Source organism: Dermacentor andersoni, chromosome 2 (assembly GCF_023375885.2).
Source record: "Dermacentor andersoni chromosome 2, qqDerAnde1_hic_scaffold, whole genome shotgun sequence".
Classification (NCBI taxonomy): domain Eukaryota; kingdom Metazoa; phylum Arthropoda; class Arachnida; order Ixodida; family Ixodidae; genus Dermacentor; species Dermacentor andersoni.
Genome location: NC_092815.1, coordinates 52,582,018 through 52,607,918, shown reverse-complemented (window position 1 = coordinate 52,607,918; position 25,901 = coordinate 52,582,018). Strand labels below are relative to the sequence as shown.

The 25,901-nt window shown below is 46.0% G+C and overlaps 1 protein-coding gene across 4 annotated transcripts in view; it reads left to right on the top strand.

Moving 5' to 3' along the window:
• The window catches only part of LOC126542316 (cytochrome P450 1A1-like), a 128,295-nt gene that overhangs the window by 69,976 nt on the left and 32,418 nt on the right, over positions 1-25,901 (top strand). The window contains exon 1 of one of the 4 annotated variants that reach the window (XM_050189336.3): positions 21,953-22,172. The exons of the other annotated variants lie outside the window; for them this stretch is intronic. The gene's annotated coding sequence lies outside the window, so the exon portion shown is untranslated. Of the gene's footprint in view, positions 1-21,952; positions 22,173-25,901 lie in introns of those variants that run through there. 4 annotated transcript variants of the gene reach the window in all.

Sequence of the window (25,901 nt, the reverse complement as noted above, 5' to 3'; positions counted from 1 at the left end):
GGGACGCTTCAGTTGCCGGATAGTCTTATTATATAGTATTGCGATAGCAATTATACGGGCACTCCAGGCGCATTCCTGCCGTCGCCGTCGCCCTCATGTTTCGTATAAAGTCCAAGGGCGATAACATCGTGACCGCGCGCCCCATGCTGTATGTGCGTGTGAAAGCGTAGGGGGAGGGATGGGGGCTGGAATGGGTGAGACGACGATGGTGGCTCAGTCTTGTGTGCGAAAAAGAAACAAGCGGGGAGCAAGCGCGCCGCCTTCCGTCGCGCGCGATACATCGGGGGGAGTGGATGGAATGGGGGTGGACTCTGAGAATCTAGGACTCTGAGAATCTCTGATTGCGCAACATGTTTACTTGCCTTGTTTGACGCATTGTATACAGTGATTTTCTTTACATAAGTAGATATATTGGAGATTTATACGTATACTTAAATATCTTGTTGCGGGGTTTTGTGTATACGTGCAGTGAACTTTGTTTCCAGTGAAACTTTTTTCCCTTTTATCAAGCTGTATCTTCGCACTTGTATATTCCATTGTATCTTCGCATTTCTAATGTACGAAGGCGAGTAAAATGAAAGTGACCCAACCCACCCCGTGCAATAATTGTTGGGTCCATTATCTGCGAGGCATGCACGTGACACAGTGGCATCTCTCTATTACAAAAGTTACACGCAGATTTAAGTATCAAGGTTGTTTAATGCTCTCATGCACTGGGTTGAACATGGTGGCGCGACATAATGGACGCTCTAGACGTTGAGCAGCGTGGTGCCCTGAGGTTTTTGAGAGCTGAAGGCATTTTTCAAAACGAAATTAGTCGCCGTATGGCTGTCGTGTACGTTGAACATTGCATTAATTGGCCACTGTTGGAATCGCACCGCTGGCACGAGTTGATGGGGTCTCGGTGCTGACGCCCGTTATTGCCAATGGGTCGCAAGCCCCAAGGGTAGCGTTGGCCTGGCGGCCTGGGGCACTGGAAGCATTCGAAGGTCCCGGCAAAGCAAGAGAAGACTGGTAACAGAACAACTTGTTTATTCTAACATAGCAAAAGAGCGGCCGGTCAGGTCGACCGAAGTGGAGAGACGGGAGAGCACGTAACTCAACAGTACAAATCGGAGCCTCTCTCCTGGCGTCCGGGGGCAGCTGCTCTTATACTCTCGGCGTCGCGGTCCAAAAGGGAAGGTCACGGGATGAAGGTCACGGGACGGCGGAGCATGAGCCCACGACGGCGCGAACGGTTGAGCCGAGAGACCTCCAGGCTCCTCATTCGGGGAACTCCGCTCCCCGGCTGCCGCGCTTTGACAAGCGAGGGCACACACACACACACGCACACACGAAGACACGTGGCACTGAAACACGCCTGGACACGCTTGGCGGGTAGGCGTTTCGGCGGCGTCGAACGGGCCAAAATGTCCGCCGCTTTGAACAAAGCCCCGGCGTCCGTTGCATCCGCGCCGGCATTACCGCGCGATGTAGGCGAAACGTAACAGACCGCCCCGCCGGGGGAAGGAGATCCCGATGGTCAGGGGACTGCATCCGCTGTCCGGAGGGATGTCGCTCGATGATGCTCATAACCGTAGTCGGGCGTCCTTTGGCGTTTCTTGAGCGCAGCGCACAGAGAAGGCCTCGTTCTCACGTTCAGGTGCACACAGGACACTGCAAAGTGACTTCGGGAGAGTTGACATTTTTGTTCTCGTTTCCAGCAAGCGTTAGAACTACGCCGAAAGTCAACCGCTCAGTCAGCAAGCACGGCACAACCCTCACTAAGCCCTGCCAGGCTCTTTCCCCTTTTATACTGCTGCCTAGTTCCTTACAGTAGTTTAGCAGCACTCAGAACGCGTCCACAAATCGGAAAAATTGCACTAAAAAGCACATCATCACTTTGAAACACTACACAAAAGCAATAGGTTAAAAATCCTGCCTCAGGAAGAAAAACATCAGTAACAAGCAATTTTGAGGCTGATTCCCACGTTAGGGGCTTCGACTTAAGCCATCGGCGTTACCGTTGAGACTCCCCTTTTTGTAACGCACCTCAAAGGAATATTGTTGCAAAGCGAGGCTCCAGCGCAGGAGGCGGCCATTTTTGGGAGAGATGGTCTGCAGCCATTGGAGAGGGCAGTGATCCGTTTCAATGATAAACCTCGAGCCAGCTAGGTAACATGACAATTTCTGAACGGCCCACACGATACACGCACACTCTTTCTCGGTGGCGCTATACGCCTGCTCACGACTCGTCAGCTTACGACTAGCATACAGGACGGGGTGTTCTACTTCTCCATTTTCCCGTTGGCACAGTACAACGCCCATGCCTCGCTCACTAGCATCACACTGAACAACGAACCCTTTTGTGTAGTCGGGCGATCGTAGCACAGGCTGGCTTGTTAGGGCGCTTTTTAGGGCGCTAAAAGCTCTTTCCTTCGTCTCATCCCAGACGACTGTTTGCGGCTCTGTCTTTCTTAGAGCATCCGTCAAGGGAGCCGCGATATCAGAGTACCTGGGGATGTACCTCTGATAGTAGCCAGCGACACCTAAGAACGACCGAATATCGGTCTTCGTGCGCGGTTGCGGGAAGTCTCGCACAGCGGCCACCTTTATTTCAGAGGGGCGGCGTCGACCCCGACCAATCACGTGTCCGAGGTAGACAACCTCGGCCTGTGCTAACTGGCACTTGGGAGCCTTGACTGTCAAGCCCGCATCGCGCAGGCGGGTTAGCACTGCCCGCAAGTGCGCCATATGTTCAGGCCAGGATGCGGAGAATATCGCTACGTCGTCTAGATACGGTAAAGCGAATTCTTGCTGTCCCCGCAACACTTTATCCATGAGGCTTGAAAAGCAGTATGGCGCGTTCTTCAAACCAAAACTCAAAACTTTAGGACGGAATGTCCCCATTGGTGAAATGAACGCCGCATACCTACTAGCCTCTTCTGTAAGTGGAACCTGCCAATAACCCCTGACAAGATCTAGGGTGGAAATAAACTGAGCGCTACTCACTCTCTCAAGGCGCTCCTCGATGTTAGGGATCGGATAAATTTGATCCTTAGTGATGGAATTAAGCCTGCGGTAGTCGACGCAAGGACGAGGTTCCTTGCCCGGTACCTCAACTAAAATCAAAGGGGAGGTATAATCACTCTCACCCGCTTCAATAACACCGAGCTGTAGCATTTTCTTTACCTCAGCCTCCATAATATCGCTCTGGCGGGGTGACACCCGGTACGCCTTGGATCGTACTGGCTCTGGGGAGGTAAGTTCTATGTCATGAGTAAGGACAGAAGTCCTACCAGGCCTCTCAGAGAACAGACCTTGAAACTCTTGTAAGAGCTGGTGTAGTTCGGTTTTCTGCTCAGGCGACAGCGATGCTTTACTTATTAAGTCACTAATGACTTGATCGGTGTCTTTCCTGTTCGTCACTGAGCCTAGTCCCGGAAGCTCGACCGGAAGCTCTTCTAACTTTCCCGCATCGGGAATTTCCTCTCCAGTATCTGGTGCCTTTAACGCTACAGGCTCAATTTTATCCCGTTCGGGCGTGCTCTGAATACTAGCTTGCTGCGCCTCTGACCCTTTCTCATCGTTCAACAACGTCGGCCCCGCAACTACCGCCTTTGCAGCGAGCTCCCGAACCTTCGATCTGGTTAAGGTCTGAACGCTAGCCTCACCAAACAAAAGCCCCTTCTCGCGCAGGAGGTGATCGGACCTGTTCGAAAATAGGTACGGGTACTGGGGGGGCAGCATAGATGACACTGCGGCCTCCGTCTCAAGTGCTCCGAAAGGTCCTTCAATAAGCACTTTTGCTACCGGCAGACACACGCTATGAGCTTCCACTGCTTGCTTGATCCATGCGCACTCGCCCGTGAACATATCGGGTTCTACGTAAGAGGGGTGAACTACATCCATTGTAGCTGCGGTATCGCGAAGCACTCGGCACTCTTTCCCGTTCACGAGGAGGTCTCGCATGTAAGGCTCGAGAAGCTTCATGTTCTCGTCAGTGCTGCATAAAGACAAAAACACGACTTTTGGTTTTGTTTCTGGGCACTGCGCCGAAAAGTGTCCCGGCTTCTGGCACGTATAACACACGCGCACTTGCCTCATCTCGAACCGCTTTCTGCGTTCGGCTTCGGCTGCCGCCGTCTCCTCACGTTCGGTCGGACACTGCGCCGAAAAGTGACCCGGCTTCTGGCACGTATAACAAACGCGCGCTTGCCTCGTCTCGAACCGCTTTCTGCGTTCGGCTTCGGTTGCCGCCGTCTCCTTACGTTCGGTCGGACTGCTTTCACTTGCATCCGAACTACGTGTGTCCCCCTTTGCTCTCATGGGCGTGAACTTTGGCCTCTCAAACTTGGAGCCAAATTCACCCTTTTGACCGTCCTTAGCTCCACGAGCCCGACGCGTCACAAACTCCTCGGCTAACTCAGCGGCTCTAGCCACCGTACTAACGTCTGGCCTATCCAAGACCCAGTACCGCACGTTCTCAGGTAACCGACTATAAAACTGTTCTAGCCCGAAACACTGCAGAACTTTCTCGTGGTCACCAAACGCTTTTTCTTCTTTGAGCCACTCCTGCATGTTTGACATAAGCCTGTACGCAAACTCTGTATATGACTCACTTCTGCCTTTCTCATTTTCCCGAAACTTCCGACGGAACGCCTCCGCTGACAGCCGGTACTTTTTTAGCAGACTCGATTTCACTTTGTCGAAATCCTCTGCCTCCTCTCTCTCCAAGCGAGCGACTACGTCGGCCGCCTCGCCGGGTAGCAAAGTGAGCAAGCGCTGTGGCCACGTTTCCCGAGAGAACCCCTGCTTCTCGCACGTTCGCTCAAAGTTAACCAGGAACAAACCAATGTCCTCTCCAAGCTTAAACGGCCGCATCAGGTCAGTCATTTTGAACAATACTCGTTCTCCTGCACCGTGTGCCTGACTTCCATTACGAGCGCGTTCCATCTCTAACTCGAGACGCTTCATTTCCAAAGCGTGTTGACGGTCGCGCTCTTCTTTTTCTTTTTCTTTTTGTTCTTTAAGTTCACGCTCCTGTTTCTCTTTTTGCTCTTTAAGTTCACGCTCATCTTTCTCTTTCTGTTCTTTAAGTTCACGCTCCCTCTCCTCAATGGTCTCAAGGCATTCCGACAGCTCGTCATCCTCAGCTTCTAACTCAAGAATAGCCCTTAGCAGTTCTGGTTTTCTGAGTTTGTCTGAGACATCCAGACCCAACTCTCTCGCAAGCTCCAGCAATTTCGGTTTGCGCAACGACTTCAAATCCATGGCTGCTCTGAATGCTGCTTTCTCTACTGCCTACTATTGTCTTGCCGCAAACTAACCCGGTAGCAACGACAACCACAATTACCAGCTCTGTTTCTAACACTAACAAAAGCCTGGCAAAACTCAGAAGAAGAAAGTCCCGCACTCACCAAACCTCGCAGCCAAGAATTCCGCGCAGTCGTTCCGCTGCAGGCAACCAGTCATCACACAGGGCTCGTTGCACTGCTCCCGGATGGTCGTTGTGCTGCTCAGCATACAGTCAACCGCATCTCTTCGCTGCTGGCCTCCGTTGTCGCGATCTCACCGCTGGCAACCAGATGTTGGAATCGCACCGCTGGCACGAGTTGATGGGGTCTCGGTGCTGACGCCCGTTATTGCCAATGGGTCGCAAGCCCCAAGGGTAGCGTTGGCCTGGCGGCCTGGGGCACTGGAAGCATTCGGATGTCCCGGCAAAGCAAGAGAAGACTGGTAACAGAACAACTTGTTTATTCTAACATAGCAAAAGAGCGGCCGGTCAGGTCGACCGAAGTGGAGAGACGGGAGAGCACGTAACTCAACAGTACAAATCGGAGCCTCTCTCCTGGCGTCCGGGGGCAGCTGCTCTTATACTCTCGGCGTCGCGGTCCAAAAGGGAAGGTCACGGGATGAAGGTCACGGGACGGCGGAGCATGAGCCCACGACGGCGCGAACGGTTGAGCCGAGAGACCTCCAGGCTCCTCATTCGGGGAACTCCGCTCCCCGGCTGCCGCGCTTTGACAAGCGAGGGCACACACACACACACGCACACACGAAGACACGTGGCACTGAAACACGCCTGGACACGCTTGGCGGGTAGGCGTTTCGGCGGCGTCGAACGGGCCAAAATGTCCGCCGCTTTGAACAAAGCCCCGGCGTCCGTTGCATCCGCGCCGGCATTACCGCGCGATGTAGGCGAAACGTAACACCACTGTGAAGCGTTCGAGCAAACGATTCAAAGAAGGACGTAAAAGTTGCAAAGACGATCCAAGACCGGGCCAAAGCCATAGTGCAATCACACCTAACAAAACTGCAAAGGTTGATGAGCTGATGAGACAAGAACGGAAGATAAGCATCGATGAACTGGCAGAGCGTGTGAACATCAGTCACGGTTCGGTTCACGCCATAATTCATGAATATCTCGGTTATCCGCTCTTGTGTGCGCAATGGCTGCCCATGATCTTGAACTACGGCCAGAAGACGGAGAAGTTCAGCGCTGCCTTGACTCATCTGATCCGGTATCACAATAAGGGTTACGACTTCTTGTCTCCAATTGTGATCGAGGATGAACCATGGTGCCACTTCTACGAACCTGAAAAAACGACAGCAAAGCTGACTGTGGAAACATTCGAATTCCCCACCTCCAAGAAAGGAAAGGCCGTCATTATCACCGGAAAGGTGTTCACTTTTTTTTCCATCGTCACGGGCCATTACTGATAGGATTTGCTAAATCTTGAGAGTCTATCAATTTGTTTCGTTATTGTAAAACGCCAGATCGGCTGCGTGTCACAACCAAGAACAAACTACGTGGAAAATTGACGAATAGGGTCATCTTGTTCCACGACAATGCCGTCCCCACGTCGCTGATGTGGTTAATACAAAGCTGGCAATGTTAAAGTGGGAAACCCTGCAACATCCGCCATACAGCCCAGACCTGTCGCCTTGCGACTTCCACTTTTTTTGGAGCATTTGAAAAAAAACAGCTCAAGCAAATCAGATCCGTCTCGGATGATGACGTGAGAGTCAGTTGCAGATTTTTTGAAGCAGCAACCCAAGAAGTTTAATGAGAGGGGAATCACGCGACTCCTCAGTCAATGGGACAAATGTCTAAATGCTCATGGAGACTACTTTTAAATGAAGTACCCCTTTTGTCATATATTCGCATTGGCTTTTTTCATTTGACTCACCCTCGTTTATTTTGCAGAACTGCTTTTTATACGTGCTCTCTGTTGCGGCTATAATTTCGGCGCAATTACTCTCGCTACGCGACCGATGACAGCTGCTCCTGCGTAATACATTGAAACAAATGACAGCGTCATTGAGATTTTTCACTGGCCGTTGCATATGTACAAGAATCTAAACAAGGTTCTTGAATGACAAAGTTTCATTACAATATTTGTCCTCAGCTTGTTAATTTCATGGCCTAGCTTTACATATTTTATATCAGCGGCATGCACTGCCTTGCTGGTTTCGAACTGATATAGTTCTAAAGTTAGTATGATATTTTATTTACTTATCAAATAGAGAAAAAAACATGGAAGCATTGATATATCGGTTATTTTGAACACAATTTTTTGGCACATACAAGAATATTCTTTTATAACAAAATACATATCTTACTTGTTTTGACAATGCGCAGCGTTAAAGAATTCGTTTGCAGCATCTTTAGCAATGACAATGCAGTTATTATTCATGTATTTGATCCTCAGACAAATTGTTTAAGAGGACGCTTTAGCTCGCGCCCAACTCCGACGCGGCTTATTCAAATACATGTAAAACGCAGAAACGCTTTTCTGTGGTAACCCCCGGATCGCTTTTAATGAAATTTGTTGCATTTGAGAGAGAAAGTAAAATTTTAGTGTCTGTTGGAAGTGGAATTTCTATTTAGGGCCTAAACATTGTTTAAATATTTTAAAAAACTCGGAAGTTCCCCCCCCCCCCCCCCAAAAAAAAATAGAAGCACGACGTTTACAAACTAATAGCTCTGCATCAAGCACACATGTCGCTGTTCAGTAAACGGCATTTATTATCACAGTCAAAGCGGACAAATTTGGTGTGTAAATTCGTATCCTACGTGAATTGGTTACGTTGTGTACAAGGATTCTGCGAAAGCCGTATTTCGATAATGCTAAATTTCTTGAGATTCACGGGTAACACAGAAATTTTGTCCGCTGTAGATGTACTATTAGGAACAATTCACAGAATTGTGATATCATTTTTTATTGCTGAGTTACATAGCTTTAAATTTGATAGTATAAATTTCCGAAAATTTGTGATTTTTGGTGAATTTTTAATAAAGAATTGACAAAACTAAATGAAAAATTCGAAATTAACAGTCACTATAATTAAAGTTTTTTCTTTTAAATGCAACAAACCTCGTCAAATTTGGCGCATTGGTTGCCGATAAAAAACGAAGTCTCCATTTACATGTATTTAGATACGAGCACCCGAGCTAAAGCTTCCTCTTAAGGAGGAGCCCGAGCTGCAATGTGAGCCCCCTCCGAACGAAATTTCTGGCTACGCCACTGGTAACAACGTCTGCAAATGAAAGCTATTATAAGAGACCGGTGGGATGGTGCTCAAAATGTGGACAAAAAAGAGTTTTGCGGATATTAACTAAACATAAAATATAAGGGGGTACATGAAGGAGAAAAAAAAACTGGGTAATGACAGCCATGGGATCGGCCTCATTGTTTGAAAGGAAATACGTGTATTACTTCTTCGATAGACATCTGTCGCGCGATAGACTTATTACTCCCTGTCACGGTCAATGACACGCTCATTTTTCTGTCGTCTGCACCCTACAGGAAACGCGCAGTCTGCCATTTCTCTATCAAAAAGGCGTATTTTTTTTTTTTTAAGGGAATTGAAGTTACGGTCAAGTGCAGGCGGTAATCCACGCGCTTCGTTGAACAAGCTGTTGAGTTGGACGGCGCTAAATGCAATGGGACATTCATCCCATCCAACATGATCGTAATATCTATTGTCCGGGCAAGGTAAGAGAACGCTTCATTGGTACTCCACTTTATTTACTTTCCTGTATTTGCCTAGAGGGCGTACAGCCGTCAAAACTGCCACTTTCTCCAGAAACCTAGTTGAAGATGTATAAATTTACGCCTAGTCCCCCCTTAATTTACTCCACGCATGTTCTAGTTCCTTTTATACTTACATATATTAAAACGCACGTCATTATTCCTGTTCCTTCTACGCCTTCGTTACTGACATTTCATCAAGCAAGGACTTTCATCAAAACGACGTGTGTGTGTGTGTGTGTGTGTGTGTGTGTGTGTGTGTGTGTGTGTGTGTGCGTGTGTGTGTGTGTGTGTGTGTGTGTGTGTGTGTGTGTCTGTGTGCGTGTGTGTGTGTGTGTGTGTGTGTGTGTGTGTGTGTGTGTGTGTGTGTGTGTGTGTTGTACTTACTCAAAACTGCCGTCGCAGTAGCACTTTATAATATGCATCTAAAGAACTTCTTTCAAAGTAAAAGCATAGCCTACTGCTTCCAAACCACGCCACCTCTTCCACATACCACGGGCTAAACGGAACACTTCCATTGGCTCGTGCTTTGAAGCGATTACATTGATTTTCTGTTGTTTTCAACCTTACTACTTTGCTTGCATGCGCGAAACCTAGCACCTGCTGTCGCAAGAATCATCCAATCGTCACTGTATACTGATGATGAACAAGAAATGAACAAAATCGGAGGAATACAGTCAACTCAGAATACGGTCCATTAGGTCCTTTTCATTAAAGAAAAGCACGGCCTTTGTATATTGTTTTGTAAAGTTTCATCCCTAAAAATATTCCTGGTGCATGTTCACAGCACTATGTCGAATGCAGTGACGTACAGGAAACCCAGAAATATCTATATTCGAGCCCGAATTTTCACTGCGCTGTATTGTGAACGTTATGGGACTTGGAGCAACATGTATTGTTTATAACGGTATGCGAGCACGAAATAGAGAGATGCCTTCAGAAGTGTGGCTGTCGTCTACATTGCTGAGCCATATTAACGCGACAGCGTTAAGGAGTCCGTGCCGCAGAAAATCCGGCATCGGCGTTCGGCGGCCCATTTCGGCGTCCGGCGTCGGACGTCGTTCAGCCAAAAAGATTGTTACATTACATATGAATGAATGAATGAATGAATGAATGAATGAATGAATGAATGAATGAATTTCTCCTGTTTACAACAGAAAGGAAGCAGAAGCTAAAGGCCATGTGGCCTGACGAAGGCTTCTGCTCCCACAACAATTCGGCACGCAGGCCGTAGGCAGCAACATGTATCATACATACATACTGAAATCAACTGGATAGTCGCGAGACAATATTGTTTTCGTGAAACAAAACATGTATACAAGAAATATGAGAAACCAACAGGATACTCAAAGTACGATGCATTTTGTTTGAGACCAACCACAACCAGAAAACAACAGAAACAAAAGACTGACAATCTATAGGGTGGTTCTAATCAGACGAACTCAATATTGCTCAGGATGAGAAAATTTTTGAATGATTTATTCGAATATTCTATAATTTCATCTTCAAAATCACGTAGGCGATTTAGTAGTGAAGGTGCCTGGTAACTGACTAGTTGTTTTCCGTAATTGGTTCTTATCTTTGGTGTTCTCATGTTATTTGTCGAAGGGTGTAATGCGGATTGGTGGGTACATTCAAGATGTACTGCGATTTGTTTTGTTTAATGTATTGCAGCAACTTGTGATAATACACCTGGTTTGCCTTTAACATAGAATGTTTCATAAAAAATGGTGTGGTTCTGAAGTTTTGTACAGGGCCATAGTATCCCTCGAATGCACGTAGGACTCTTTTTTTGTAGCACTATCAATTTATTATAATTTTTTGCGAAGTAGTGCCCCAAATTAAAACACAATAGGTTAATCTAGAATAAAAGAGTGCGTAGTATAAAGATCTTTTCAACCATGGAGGAACTAGAGTACTCAGTCTGTATAAGCAACCAACAGTTCTGCTTAGTTCGATAGCAAGTTTGTCGATGTGCATGTTCCAGGCCAAATCCTCTTGGAACCACACTCCTAGAAATTTTTTGAAATTTTAGCTGTTTTATCAGCCCATCTTCAAAAAAGAATAGCCGCATTGCAGTTACGTGGTTTATTAGTAGGAGCAAATATCATATATTTTGTTTTCGAGGAATTCATTTGTAGCTTATTATGTTGTAACGAGCAAGAGAGTTGCTTCAGGTAATTGTTAACTTTTGATTCGAGCTCTATTATAGTAGCAGCTTTAAAGAATATGTTAGTATCATCTGCATACATAACTAATTCGGGAGAGTCGGGGATGTCACATAGATCATTAATATATATTATAAATAGAAGAGGTCGAAGTATTGATCCTTGTGGAACACCCGTTACGATTTCCGCGTAAGATATGAAACATCATTATCTATACTGACATATTGATAGCGATTGGTTAAGTAATGTCGTAAAAGTTCGAATACGATACCTCGTAGACCGCACTGTTCCAATTTGCTAATTAATAAACTGTGGCATACTGAATCAAAAGCTTTCCTAAAGTCTACAAATAAACCTAATGTATACATTCTATCTTCAATATTTGTTGTTATTTTATGTTTGATATTAAGAAGAGCTGCCTCACAAGATTTATTTTTTTGGAATCCATACTGCATGTCACTAATTACACTATATTTACTGAAGAATGTTTGTAGCCTAACATTCAGGCTTTCCATGTGACGCAAGCAATTGACTAAACTAATTCAATATCTCAAGCTAAAATACGTAGAAAAATTGTAAACTACGACTTTCACACAACCTACAGACAATATGGCTTTCAGATTGTAATTGGACTGTATGAGAAAACATTATTCTATTACGCGAAAACTCATAGAAACTCCGTCACACACACAAACCGACCGCGACGTCCGCCATTTTTCGCGCGTCGGCGCGGTGGGTGTCTTGGGGGCCACGGAGCGGTGCGCCCGGTTCCTTGTAGTTACCTCCAGCTGCCTCTCGCCCCCGCCGCTTCGTGGCCACCACAAAGCTCGCCTTCATGCATAGCATTCGCGGCCAGCGTTTCCAGGTAAACATTGCGGTTACATACGCTCGAGTTGCTGGGAAGCGTGAAAATTAGTCAGGGATCTTCGAATGCTGTCGCGTTCTCCAATTTTTTTTTTCTTTTCTGATATTCTCACTGGTACGAGTGCCCGCATTCTTCAAGAGCGGGATTCAGTCGGCGGGGTTAACAAGCGCTGGTCTCTAACAAAGGCTGGTGGTCTCTCTAATGCTATAGTGTAGGCTGTCTCTTAGCTAATTCCGACTGCCGCTCTAACCTTTACGCGACATCATAAGTCTTGTCGAGACGAACTTGTGTATCGTTTCTTTCTGGTAGCGTTGCTTTAAGGTCATTTATGTAATACATATAATCGTTGTCTTCGCTACAGGTTCTTATTTGTTACGCTTGTCCGAGGAAAATTCCTCGCTTGCAGTGTCGTGGGTGATGACTGCTGTAGTCTAAATATTGCTTTCTATCCGTAGGCTTCCGGTAAAGTGTCGTTCTCAGTTTTCCATTCTTTATGTAGACCGTCCTGTCGAGGAAGTTAATGTGGCTAGGAGAGCAGTGATCAGTAAATTTACTACTAGGGTGAAAGCAGTTGAAATGGCTTATTAGGTCGGTTAGCACGCTTGTGATGTTTAACGCAGATAAGGGCAGGGCTTTAAATTTTATGATTTTATAAGGTTTGCTTCAAGTTCTCCCATCAAAATGTTGGCATGCGTAGGAACGAATGGTGTTCCCATGCTTGTGCCGAAAGTTTGCAGGTAGCTAATAGAATCGAATTCGAAATGGTTGGGCGTGATGACTAACTTGAGGAGTGACCGGTAAACGTCAGGAGCATTCGCTTGAGGATTGACTTCGAGGGACTGCGATACGGCTTCAATTCCTTCACTCACGGGTAATATTAGTGTAAAAGGCAGAAACATCTAAAGTGACTAGAATAGCGCTGTGAGAAAGGAGTTGGTTGGTTTTAATGCAGTCGATAATACGAAGGAACGGAGGCGTATCTTGAACAAAAGATTGGAGGGTTGTCGGAATGCTTGGTTTAAGAATCTAGATAGTGACACGGTAGGTGTGTTGTTAATAAGCACTATAGGCCGACCTGGGATTTCTGCTGTAAATACTTCTTCTAGGGGAACCTTATGCATTTTAGAAAGAAGACCAAAATGGCCTGATTCTTTGTTCTTGGGCATCATGAAGCGTTCTTCAGATTGTGTTATTAGTTCTCTGGACAGAATCTCCGCTATTCTACTTTGCACAAGGTTGCTGTAATCTGAAGTTGGGTTAGAGTCAAGTTTTCTGTAATGGGTGTGGCTGCTCAGTTGTTTTGAAGCCTCATTATTACACTTTTCTGTGCGCCAGAATACGATACCGCCGCCTTTGTCTCCCGGTTTTGTTGCAATATCATTTCTTTCGCCGAGTTCTCTAAGAATTTCGTGCCCAGCATGAACTCCCCGAAGATATAATAGAGTTTCCAAGACGCATGCCTTCTCTCTCTGTCTCTCTTTTCATGCTGAGCGGGGGACAAACTTTTGCGCTTGCGGCGTGCCGTGTTGACTCTAGAATTTCCTTTTAGATTAGCTTCATGTACAAATGAAAGTCTGCACTCTAAGAAAAATCCCGGAGAAAACGGGAGTAACTGGGCAGTTAGTGCTAAAAAGGGCGCTTTCGTCCTTCAGAGGATTAACTGCATGAATGTGCGGGCCGTGTGCAAATTTCGGAGAATAAGTGTTTAGTGCCTGGTCGGAACGAGAGCAACGGGAAAACGAACGACAACAGTTACTCCCCATGCACTCTGCTGGTCTCGTCCGTGTCGAAGAGTGTGACGGCGAAAACACTATTGCCTATATATCGTGAATAGTTCGAAGTTCGGGCACTGTCTATTGAACTACATGCAAAGCAGCACTTTGAATTTCGTGAGAAAATTGCGTGAAATTTAAAAGCTGGAATGGGAAGAGCCATGCCCTTTGTGCGCACACCATAAGTGAGCGATACACATTAAACGCTCAAGTCGTCGATGGACTGCTAGATTTTTCTCAGTCAATAGTACCCAAGTTTCTTCCGTTCCAAGGAGATTACGGACTTAACTGAAGCGATGCTAAGCGACAGTTAACACGCTAAGCGACAAAGAAATTGGTCTTTTTTGTCGTCTTGGGTGCCCCATTTGAGCTCACTGCACGTACACATCGCGTAGTGCCTCGGTTTTAAGGATAATCGGGCAGATTTTATTTTGCAGTCGCTTATGGTTGCACGTACATTCAATTTTACACTCTCGCGGCATAGCATACACAAAATGACGAGTCGCTTTTATATTGCCGCACATGCATTCCGAAGCTTAACTTTGTCTCAATATCCTGTCCTCTCAGCCGACCTGCCGTGGTAGAAACAACTAAATCAGGTAACGCATTATTTCTTCGCGTTTATGCTTGTGAGGGTTAATGCAAGAAGTTTTCTTGACGGTTCGTTTCCTGACAGTTCGCTTTTCCTCCACTGAATACTTGTACTCTGAGTCGCGTAAAACGTTATACAAGGACTTACCGTCCATGCTATTTCCGCCTCCATTTTACCAATCACTATACAGTCAATGGCCAGGCCACGATGTACTAAAGTGAGTTCGTAAAATGTATATATCCGCTTGCTGCAAAACATTCTTTTATAACATGGCTGCAGAAAAAGGGCATCTTTGTATCTTCCGTTAACTGTCGCCTTTGTGAGGTGCCAGAGACAATTGAACATTCTTTTATTAGCTGCACCGACGCCATCCTATTGTGGGATGTCTTCCAACGGACTTCTAAAAAATTAGTTTGGGATTAACGCTCATACTGTGTGATACCTGCTGCCGACCTCAGGTAATAGTGCACCTTTCGATATGTTATTTTCTCATGTGAATGCAAAGTTTGTGAAAAACGGGAATGATGGACCGAAACGCCGAAATGGTTGTACCTACAATGGTACACTTCATCCAAACGACACTACACCTAATACATGTTTATGCATGATGGACTCGATATATAACCGGACTGGTACTCCATTTTTGGTGAGGTGCCTATCCTTAGCAGCTTTCTAAAGTAAAACCTACATTTCCACCCACAGTATGAACGCTGCCTTTTCTGTGTGTGACTTTCATTGTGCCCTCCATTCACTGACTATGTACAATTGGTGAATGTCGGGTTGAATTCTACCGTGATAAATACCATGAAAGAAAATGAAACAAAACAGAAAGACCTGCCGTGGTGAAGTGGTTAGAGTACCCGTCTTGTGAGCGCGAGGATGTGAGGTCGAATCATCTTTCGGGCACATTCTTTTTTTCAGCTCAGTAATTATTTTATCAGGGTATAAATGCCTAATTTCATTAATTCCACCTTTGCGGAGCATCGGAGAAGAATGACCGTTACTCCCTTAAAGGGCATCGGGAAAGCGCAACTGTTAGTCTTCGAAGGAGTAACCGCATGGGGAGTAAGAGTTCATCCCCTCGCACTTACCCCCTAAACAGAGGAATGGTTGTGGCAGATCAGTTCCTTTCCTTAAACAAGTAATCTCAGTACCCCATTTCCTCCTTTTCTTAGAGTTTGGGCACTGTTCAATTTCCGGTGTCCACGTGCTAGGTGGTCGAAGAGAGTCTTTATCCTGTTTTGCTACCTCTGGCCTATCGTTAAAGAATTCCTTGATGTGCATGCGTCTTGAAAACTCTGTTATATCTTTGTGTAGTTCGTATTTATTTACTTCATTGGGATTTAGACTGTGTGATTTGTATACTACATTGATGCAGTGCTCTGGATGCGCGCTCGTAGCACTATCGGTGGAGCTATGGGCAGTAGGGGTCATAGTAGTTTTCTTGGGTAGATTACAGCTCCAATACTCCCTTTGCGCTGTTGTTTATCTAGTAGGTTTTCCTCCCTAATTCCCCCCCCCCCCCCCCCCGTCCGACGAATTGTTAAAGTTCTCTTTTTTCCGGTTGAGATGAACTTATGCTGTCGAGCTGATGAGTAATTATCGTAAGTTGTTTCTCGCAGTGTTCTTCGAGAATATCAGTTAAAGAGAGCTTTGCATTTTCTAGGACAGCATTCCACTTCAATAATAGCCCAGAGGGTAAATAGCCGAGGGCACATATAACCTTATAATTCTAAGGCTTTTGGAATTTTTCTGTTTGATGCAGCTAGTGCAAAAAATAAAAACATTATTGGGTTTAACGTGCCAAAACCACTTTCTGATTATGAGGCACGCCGTAGTGGAGGACTCCGGAAATTTCGACCACCTGGGATTCTTTAACGTGCACCTAAATCTAAGTACACGGGTGTTTTCGCCTTTCGCTCCCATCGAAATGCGGCCGCCACGGCCGGGATTCGATCCCGCGACCTCGTGCTCAGCAGCCCAACACCATAGCCACTGAGCAACCACGGCGGGTAGCTAGTGCAAATTTTTATGTGAAATCTGTAATTTGTTTGTTCGACGGGGAGTGTGCGGGATGGGAGGAAAGGGTGAGGTTTGTTGTTGCATGTGCTATCCGTAGTGCGTGACAGTCATTTCTGCTTGGTTGGGGCAGACCTCCGGGGCGAGACATCTTTAAGTGGTGTCTTTATATACTTTATTTGGTTGTTGAAATCTGCACCGATGTCTATCTGTGGATCTGTCTGCTCATTAGCGTATGTAGCTGTTTGCGTGAAGGCTTCGCGGGTGTTGTTCAGGTGGTGTTGATTCCCCGTTCCCCGTCTGCGTAGATGCTTCTCGGGTTCTAGCTTCGACGGGACGTGCGTACGAGCTGGCGTTGACGATTTCAGGCGTGTGTTTCTGTGCTGTAGCTTAATGGGACAAGGGTTTTACTTGTGATATTGGTTGCGTCGGTTTAAATGAGTTCTTGAGCCTGTACATGATGACGTTAACAATTACCTTGACGCAATGAAAATTGGAAAGCTGTCCATCTCGGGCTAGCAGAATGTCTGGGTCCTGGTGGATTTCAGTGTGGTGGACGACATAAACGTTTTCATGTTAGTGTTCGATGTCCAGAAGAAAATCATTGAGCTTACGTCCGTGAGCTAGGAGTTTTTCTGATTTTTGGAGTGGCCTGTGTTTGCGATTCTGGGAAGTATTGTTGTCAGTGTGATTTCTGCGTTTGGTCTGTTGGTGTGCAAAATGAGCGTTTCCATGGCCTGAATTGTGCTGTCACCGGTGCCATGGTTCAGGTCATTAGTCCCACAGTGAATGACGAAATTCGTGATGTGCTTCGCCTAGGAAAGCATACGTCACCTTGAAAAAAAGTCAAGTCCACTTGTCGAAACGTTGGCTCCGGCTTTCACCTTGCTCTCGTTTCGCCCATCGTCTTGAATTTCCATCTCCCGCCTTGCACACGTTAAGTAGCCGAACCACCATGTTCACAGCTTTCCATACGTTTTATAGCGGTAGGTGGGATCCCTGCGAATTTACGTGAACACACAAGCAGTCTGACGGGAAAAAACTACGTTGCCTACGTTGTACATGCACTGTACTGAAACATAAGTCGGCAGAGGCCAAATTTCCATTAGCAAGGTGCTATTGTTGGGCGAGGTCGTGCACAACTAATAAAGGTAATGTGGCGCAATCCAAAATAACGTACGGAAGAAAAAGGAGGCGACAGAACGCTCTTTCTGTCGTCTCCTTTTCTTTCGTATGTTATTTTACATTGCGCCACATCACCTTTATTTGCAAAATTTGCATATAATGCGAAACAGGGATGCTTAATTGTCAACTGGAAAACTGACATTATAATGAAACTGAATAAAGCAATAAAAACGACGTGTTCCGTGTAAAAAATTATTCCACAGGGGCGTTAGCACTGCGGATCACCAATTTCTTTTTAATGAAAGAAGCTTTTATAGTGGTTGTGTATTCTGGCATTCCTGAATGTCAATAAACCAGTGTATATAAATCTGCGTTCGCACCAAGGTTATTGGCACGAGTTCCACCGCTGTAGATCCCAATGAGAATCAAAATTGAGATGAAATGACTGGCGCTACATACGGGAGTTTTCACCTATGCCTTCGCTATAGTATGCTGCCGCACAACTATTTTAAAAATGTAGTCCGGTCGTTCACATCACATTTTAAAGCATGAGCATGTTGATCAACGGATGTACTTTTCCATATCTTTCACCCTAAATGTTAGCAGGCGTTGTGCGACTCCCGGCGGCTGTTGCCAGTCTGATCCTTCCCTATTTTCCTAACTGTCCCTTGCATAGAGTGTTTTCATAACAGACATTCGAATAATAATGTGCGCGTGTTCGGCTAGCACTTAAATAAAATGAAATGTTCATAACCAGCAAGAGGGGACGCAGGGCAAAAAGCTGCTTTGATGTCGCCTGAGGATCGCCAGGCGCCCTTGATGACATGACAGTAGCGTAACAAAAACCGAGAACTCGACCTGTAGCTTCATATAAGCGCAAGCGCCAACATACGGTCCGGGCCTGGTCGAGCCGGGCGGAAATCTTTATGGCCCGGGCCGGGTACAGGCCAAGTTTAAGATTACCGGGCCGGGGCTAGGGCCCGGAAAAGCGTCCCGTGCAATGCTCTACTAAATTTCCCGTGAGATGCGATTTCTTTTGCCTCCTTCAATACGTCACGTATTAAACGTGAATGAGCGTTGACAATGAACAGAACGGCTGAGACTCCCGCGGATATTGCTGAGAACAACAGTCTTCAACAGTTTCGGTCGTTGCCAAAGGCATTTCAGCGTCATAATTATCATCAGCAGTACCACTGATGACGCCGACGCTTTACCCGTACCAAAATCTGGGCTTCAGGCTCTCAGCACAGCAGTTTTACTGCTGCCGTGAACAGAATGGTTTCTTCTACGTTGTTTATGAGCCTTTCATCAAAGGCTCTTTCAGCTGGGGCAGACTTGCCGCGCATTCATTCATGCATTCACAAAACTTTATTAGAGTCCTGAAGCCCGGTCTTTTCAGACCGAGGCGGGCCGCGTCCACGTCGGCACCGCCAGGCCGAGCCTTATGGCGCCATCGTGGACCCTCTGGACAGCCCGTATTTGATCTTGATATGAAGAGCTTGACATCATCTTGTACCAGTAAAGCCATTTTTCTTCGGGGTCGGCGACAGTCGCGGGACAGCCCGCCAGCATGTGTCTGATGTCGATGATGCCATCGCACACGTTACATTCTTTCCTAATTTCTCTTTCGGGGTGAATTTTATTTATGAAATACGGAGTGGGAGTACGTCCCGGTTTGCAGTAAACGTAGCGTGACTGCCTGAGCCCTGTTCAATTTTACGTGTGGCAGTGGGAATTGCCTACGCCCCAAGTAGTATTATTTAGTGATGTCGTTGTAAGTTAGTAAGTAATCTTTATGCTCCCCGGAATGGTAGTGGGCGTCGGTTCGGTTCTGACCGCCACGGCAAGCAAGTCCTCGTGTCAGATCGTTCGTCACCTCGTTGAGGTTGGGCCGAGTCTCGTCCACTTGTCCCATATGTGCAGGAACCATCGTATTTCAGTTTTGATAGTTTCGACCTTGTCGATAAATTTAGCCGCAGTCCCAGCGACATAGCCTTTGTCAAAGCTCTTAATTGCTGCTTTGGAATCGCTATAGATGAAAGACCATTTACGGCTCCTGATGGCTAGAGCAATCGCGGCTTGCTCCGCCACCGTGGAATCCTTAGTGAAGATGGTGGCGGCGTCCCGTACCTCGCCCCGGCTGTCGACCACCACGGCCGTGTAGGCCTCTTTGCCTTTGACCCAGGCAGCGTCTACAAGCGCCGCCTGTTGTCCTAGCTGTTCAATTTCTTTCAAGAAAGCTTTCGCTCTCGCTTTTCTCCTGCTAACATTGTGTTCCGGGTGCATATTACTCGGGAGGGGGGTGGTTCTGATCGTGTCTCTAAGGTCCGCGCTCAATTCTACCTCGGATTCATTGGGGTTCATCGATCTATTGGGGTCTATCCCTACCGCTTTGAGTATAAGCCTGCCCGCTCGCGTTTTCGTCAGTCTTTCCTGCTGTGCCATCTGTTGCGCTTCGCCATCTCTTCTATCGTATTGTGCACGCCTAGGTTCATGAGCTTCACGTTCGAGGTGCTGATGGGTATACCTAAGCTAGCCTTGACTAACTTTCTGATCATAGTGTTGAGCTTGTTCAGCTCGGCCTGCGACCATTTAAATAGACCTGCCACGTAGGTGAAGTGACAGAGAGCGAAGGCGTGCACTAGTCTTAGAGCGCTGTCCTCACCCAGGCCTCTGTGTCTGTTGCTGATTCTCCTTAGTAACCTGATGACTTGGTCCGTCTTGTTTGAAATGTGTTGAATGCAACAGTATGCCGCGCATACTGTTGCTTTATTTCGAACGTGTACAATCTACAAGTGCACAACAAGTCGACGGTGGTTGGTTGATTGTTTGTGAGGCATCTTCTCTAAGATTCCCTGACTGCAGGCATGTGTGTGTGAGGAAGGGGAGGAAGAAATTTGTATGCATGTGTGATTTATATGCGTTTTATGCAACATGCTCCTTGATTCACGTCATCTTTCAAGGTCTCGTTGAAGTACCAAGTGTCGCAGGTCCATACGGCAACTACAATACGCAAGAAACATTGTCGGCTATCGAAATACCTTTTGCACCGGAGATTGCCAAAGATTTCGTGACATGAGACTGCGGAGACGCATGTGATTTCGTCTGCCGTAGCGTTGCGACAGGTAGTGGGTTCGCGTTTATCAGCTGAGCAGCGATTTTATCTGTGGCGTTGCGTCTTGCCTATAAGAGGGACGCCCAGTCTCTGAGAGGCATTGAAAAGTGGAAATATGTCATTTTGGGAGCAGACATTCGTGTCAAACATTCTTTCCGTTGTTGTGACCGGGGATGACTCGTTAGCATGTAGCCTGACAGCTTTCTATTTGTACTTCAGGAAATGTAAGGGAATTAGAAAAGTGTATATGCATGTGCCTTTGTTACAAACCATGAACATCTGCATGTAGCAGTAAGATTCAGATTCAGTCTGGTTCATTTAGCAAGTGCAACATGCGTGCAGTTGGTTAACATCGAGCGAGAATGATAAAGAGGACTGATGGGCTGGATATATTATTAACAACCTAAAGAAACAGGAAGGCATGAAGGAAGAAAAGAGAGAAGCAGAAGGCAGGGAGGTTAACCAGAATACCGTCCGGTTGGCTACCCTACACCGGGGGAATGGGAAAGGGGAGAACAAAGATGACAGGGAGAGAGAGGAAGGAAGGAAAGAAGGAAATTAGCGGTGAGTTCGCTGACGTGTGTGGTCCAATAGTAATTGCACTAATAGTCACAAACGTTCAAAAAACAGGAAGCTATCGAAGCGAGCTTAGGCAAAATGAGCGGCACGTTTTATTGAGCTGGTTAAGTGAAAGACAACTTTAAATTTGCCATAACGTTCTTCCTCCTAATCAAGCCAAAGGGAAAGGAAAATGCAAGAAAATGCAACTTTGCCACCGGCGGCAGCTCCATCCAAAACATCTGCACGACGCGCGCAGAGCATAAGGAGATCGCCGTAGCTCAATTGGTATACCAATTGAGCTACGGCGACTTTTCTAATCTGTTATAGCAAATTCGTTGTATGACAACGATTAGCATCAGCTATCCTCAGTGGAAGTTCCGTTTCATCACGTGCTGTTTTCTCCACGTATGACGCATTTGTTTCCCGTTGGGGCGAGCTGTACTTACGAACCCACGCACCTGGGCCGTTCTAGTGGCCACTAATGAAGAGGACTTCCGCTGCCAGGGCAACCGCGACCGTCTGTTCGCTTTCGCCGCAATGCACGATACGACGCAAGGCTGAATGAAAAGCGAAGGTCACGGAGAGAGCGAGAGAGAAGCAGCCGAAGAATGTCCAGGCATGGTTCCACTCTCTTATGACCATCGCACTCGCCAGTCAAGGCCGTTGTCTCCGCGGTCAAAGCCAATGCAAGCTTGCTCGCTCATTGTGTCACCTGCAAGGGGGCAACCCAGTCGACTCTGCCGTGACGCTTTTTCTACACGTCCGCTGGATATCACTGGAACGCGTTTCCTACGCATTGCCTTTCCCACCGTCCGCTCGCCGGCACCGGTATTCGACGGATGCGAACTGGAAGCGGTGTTTCTGAGTGTTGCCTATCGCTGGGAGAATTTCGACCTACTTTCGCTTTCAGACAGGCGCGGACGGCGTTCCGCGAAGCGGTGAGTGCGACACTTCGGTCGCTTATTTACGACGCTGCGCGATTTCACGCTGGCGTTGCATCGCAACAAGTGCGGCTGTTTCGCGGTTTCAGTTTGTCGGGCGTTCTGAAGGTGCCAGGTCAGATGCTCGACGCAGCTGTTGGGCGCTGTCGACGCCCTCCTCCTCCGTTTCGTCGTCTTCTTGCACGTGATGCGTTTATTCATTGCAGCGTGCCGAAACATTAGAGCCGTCGACTGGTAGAATCAGGAAATCAATATAAGCGCCTGAATAGTTCTGCGCTTGGTTCGCGGTAGACTCAAGAACACGTATACATTGCAATTTTCACGAACGAATCCTTCAATATATATGTGTATATATATATATATATATATATATATATATATATATATATATATATATATATATATATATATATATTACCGCCCGCACCGTGTACGTAATTTCAGTGGCAGCACATTCTTTCTTCCTTTCTTTTGTTTTGCTAACTTTCGTTAGCGTCTTGTTCGAGCCAACGGCTGTGGGGCTTCAAGAATCTGGCGACCACCAAGAACAAATACGAGGCGGGGTTGCTTTATTTTATTTTATTTTATTATTTTCTTGCAGGCTATTGCAGAAGCTGCAGTCGCAAGGAGAAAATTGCACATCTCGGGGCAAAGTTTCCGGAACACAACGTCCAGTGGATGCCGAATGGGGAAACACGCGTGTCTCTCGTTTTGCTCTCGAAAGTATTCAGATATATATATACATATATATATATATATATATATATACACACGCTCCCCTAAACTCTCTTGCTTTTACGCTCCTAATGCTAACGCGTTAAATATAGAAGTTCAATATGAAGCGTAGCGCAAATGAAACCTGACTGTAAGTTCTCCGAACGAAGTCCGTCATTGAAAGTGGACAAGAGAGATCGAAAAGAAGAATAGCAGGGAGGTTAACAAGGCGGGCTTGCGGTTTCCTACCCTGCACTGAAGGGAAGGAAATAAAGGGCAGAAAAAGAGAGAAACACGTCGATAGAGAGAGAGCGAGAGAGAGAAGTCACAAGTTGTGTGTGCACGTGCATTATGATCTGCACCGAGTCTGTATAAACGGTCACAGAGACCCGGCGACTTGGGGACACTGCAGTATTGGTTTCGTCGCTTTCTGCGTCAGCGATGCACACGGTCATGTGCAATGTAAGAGCGCAAAAATGCTTGCTCGGGCCCAGGCGCGAGCAAATACTTTGCGCTGACTCAGCGCGCTCCTGCACCGGCAACTAATCGGCAGGCACAGACACAAGAATAAACAAATGGGCACATGCTCTCCTCCGGTCCTGGTACGCGTTGAATGGCATCAATGCATGCCCTACTGGCGAATTCGTTTTCGTGGGCGTTTCGAGAAGGAATCCTTTGCGCAAAAGCGTGAACAAGCGTGCACTTACAGCGTCGTTTTTCTTTACTTTTTCTTTTTTTTTTTGTACACAAGGACTTTTTTGGAGATTTCACGCGGGTTTGGCGTACGTGCGATCTGGGTGTCTACCTGACCTATACATATGTCATGTTCGTCGACTTTGTCCTCTTTCGTGTCGACTTTGACTGACACACCTCTCTTTTTGTTGTCGCTTTTGTCGTTGTTTGTTGTTTTAAAACAAGCATGTTTTATTGATTCGTTCATTTATTCGAGAAAGTACATTAAATCTTGTCAATTATACTATTTGGTGAAATCAGAGGCTGATATGAAAAAAAACTCCGATTTTCTTTGGCTGACACTTCGGTTGTTTATGACTTAGTTGATTGTTTTTGCTCAACCGGCAGAGCATCGTTATTGTAACTTCGTATGTAGTAAACTCCTCATCATAATAACTTTATATTATTTATGATACCCTCAGGTTAAAAAGTAAAGTACCTACAAAACGACAACGGAATGCTAAAGTGCAGTGAGTGACAATGATAAAATAGTAAACAACGTTAGCTAAAGGCGATTCAGAGGGGCAGTAATTATCATTAATTTACTTACAATCTAACTATACAAATAACCGACTAAGTAGCGAGAAATGCTAAGGGCTATCAAAATAGAGGTTGTCTATATAAATGTTAGCCAGTGCTTTGCAAATAGCGTCGTTATTATTAATAGCTGCAACTGGGAGGTCAGCTGGAAGATCATTCGACTCGTTGCATCTGCAAGGAAGAAAAGACAGAAAAAAAGTTTCGTATGACATGCTTCTATTACGACGATGGTGAATACGACTAGGCATACACTGTGGTCGCGGAATCAATTCCTCACGTTGCACAGTGTAATGGCGCGACTTATGAAACAAAGCTGAACGGGATATTTTGCGGCGAGATTCTAACGATGGCAAATCAACATTACTTTTCATAACTGTTGTTCTCACAGTTCGAATATATGTTTAGAAAATAAAGCCAACGGCATTGTGTTGCTGTGTTTATCAGTTGACTTTCAGTTTTAATGTGGTAATTAGTGTACTTATGTGACTGCACATTGTGGTATTATGATTTGCAATTGACTTTTAGTTTTAATGCGTTAAGTTAATTACTTTTTTACTCTCTATGTGAAAAGGAGTAGCCGGCACCAACCAAAGGCGACGGCATCTCTTAGTACCATATAATAAAAAAAATCCAACGGAATTGTTCTTAACAAGTTCAAGAAAACGAGTAAAATTATCATGACATGAGTCACCGCTGTCGCATATTCTAAGTCATGGCATATCAGTGAGGTAGAAAGCAACAATCCTAACTTGTAGGAGCAGAAGAAAAAGTACTACGCAAGTAACCAACTGTCCTGTTAGCGCTATTGTTTAAATAATCAGTGTGGACAAGCCAAATAAGATTACTTGGAGTCTGACTATCAAGATATTTGTAATAGTTTCGCAGTCTGAAGTACTGCCATTTCGCCAATATATGGGTGAACAAGTATCGGCGCGAGGTACACGTACTACTCTGCATCTGCTATTGTTTGGTTCCCTTAGTCACACTTAACGCCAGTTGAAAACAGTAGCGAGGTCGCAGGAGGCTTGAAGACTGAACTTGTCGGTAGATATCTGCGAGAATCCTTGATAACTGCACGGAAAGACGCTCGTTTTGTCTCATTTTGTCCCGTCTGTTCGAGCTGTTCCCAAGTGTTATCATAGAATGTCAGTCTGCGGGTATTGCGATTCGTCGTTATTCTTTCTTTCTCGAAAAAATTATGCATTCATCAGTGAACAAAGGAATGTTAGAAGTATTTCGATATGAAAGTTGTTAATGCATATGAGAAATAAAAGCGAACCTAACACGGAGCCCAGCTCCATACCTGAGTGTACCTCACTGATCGGAGGGTTGTGGCCGTTAGCATTAACACATTATGATCGCTACTCAAAAAAAAAAAAAACTCAATTCATTTTAAGAGCTGAGAGACATTGTTAAGTCGACTTAGGTAATATAATAAAAGGCGGCAGTCCCATTTGAATTATCTTGAGTCGCATGGGGGCAAAATCAAATGAAGAAAACTATATAGAAAAGCGCAAAACCAAAGAAATTACTAAAGACCGGCACAGGCCTTCCATGTTTTATTTCTCGCTAAGCGAAACAAATAAAATCTCAATGAAAGGAGCCTTGAGTGCACTCGCTAGCTGTAAATAATCAGACAAAATTCCAATACGTTTAGGGACAAGGGTAACACTTTAAGAACCGTTGTCCATGCTGCACCGTCATTCTAATGCAACAAGCTCGAAGAAAGGCCGTTCAAGG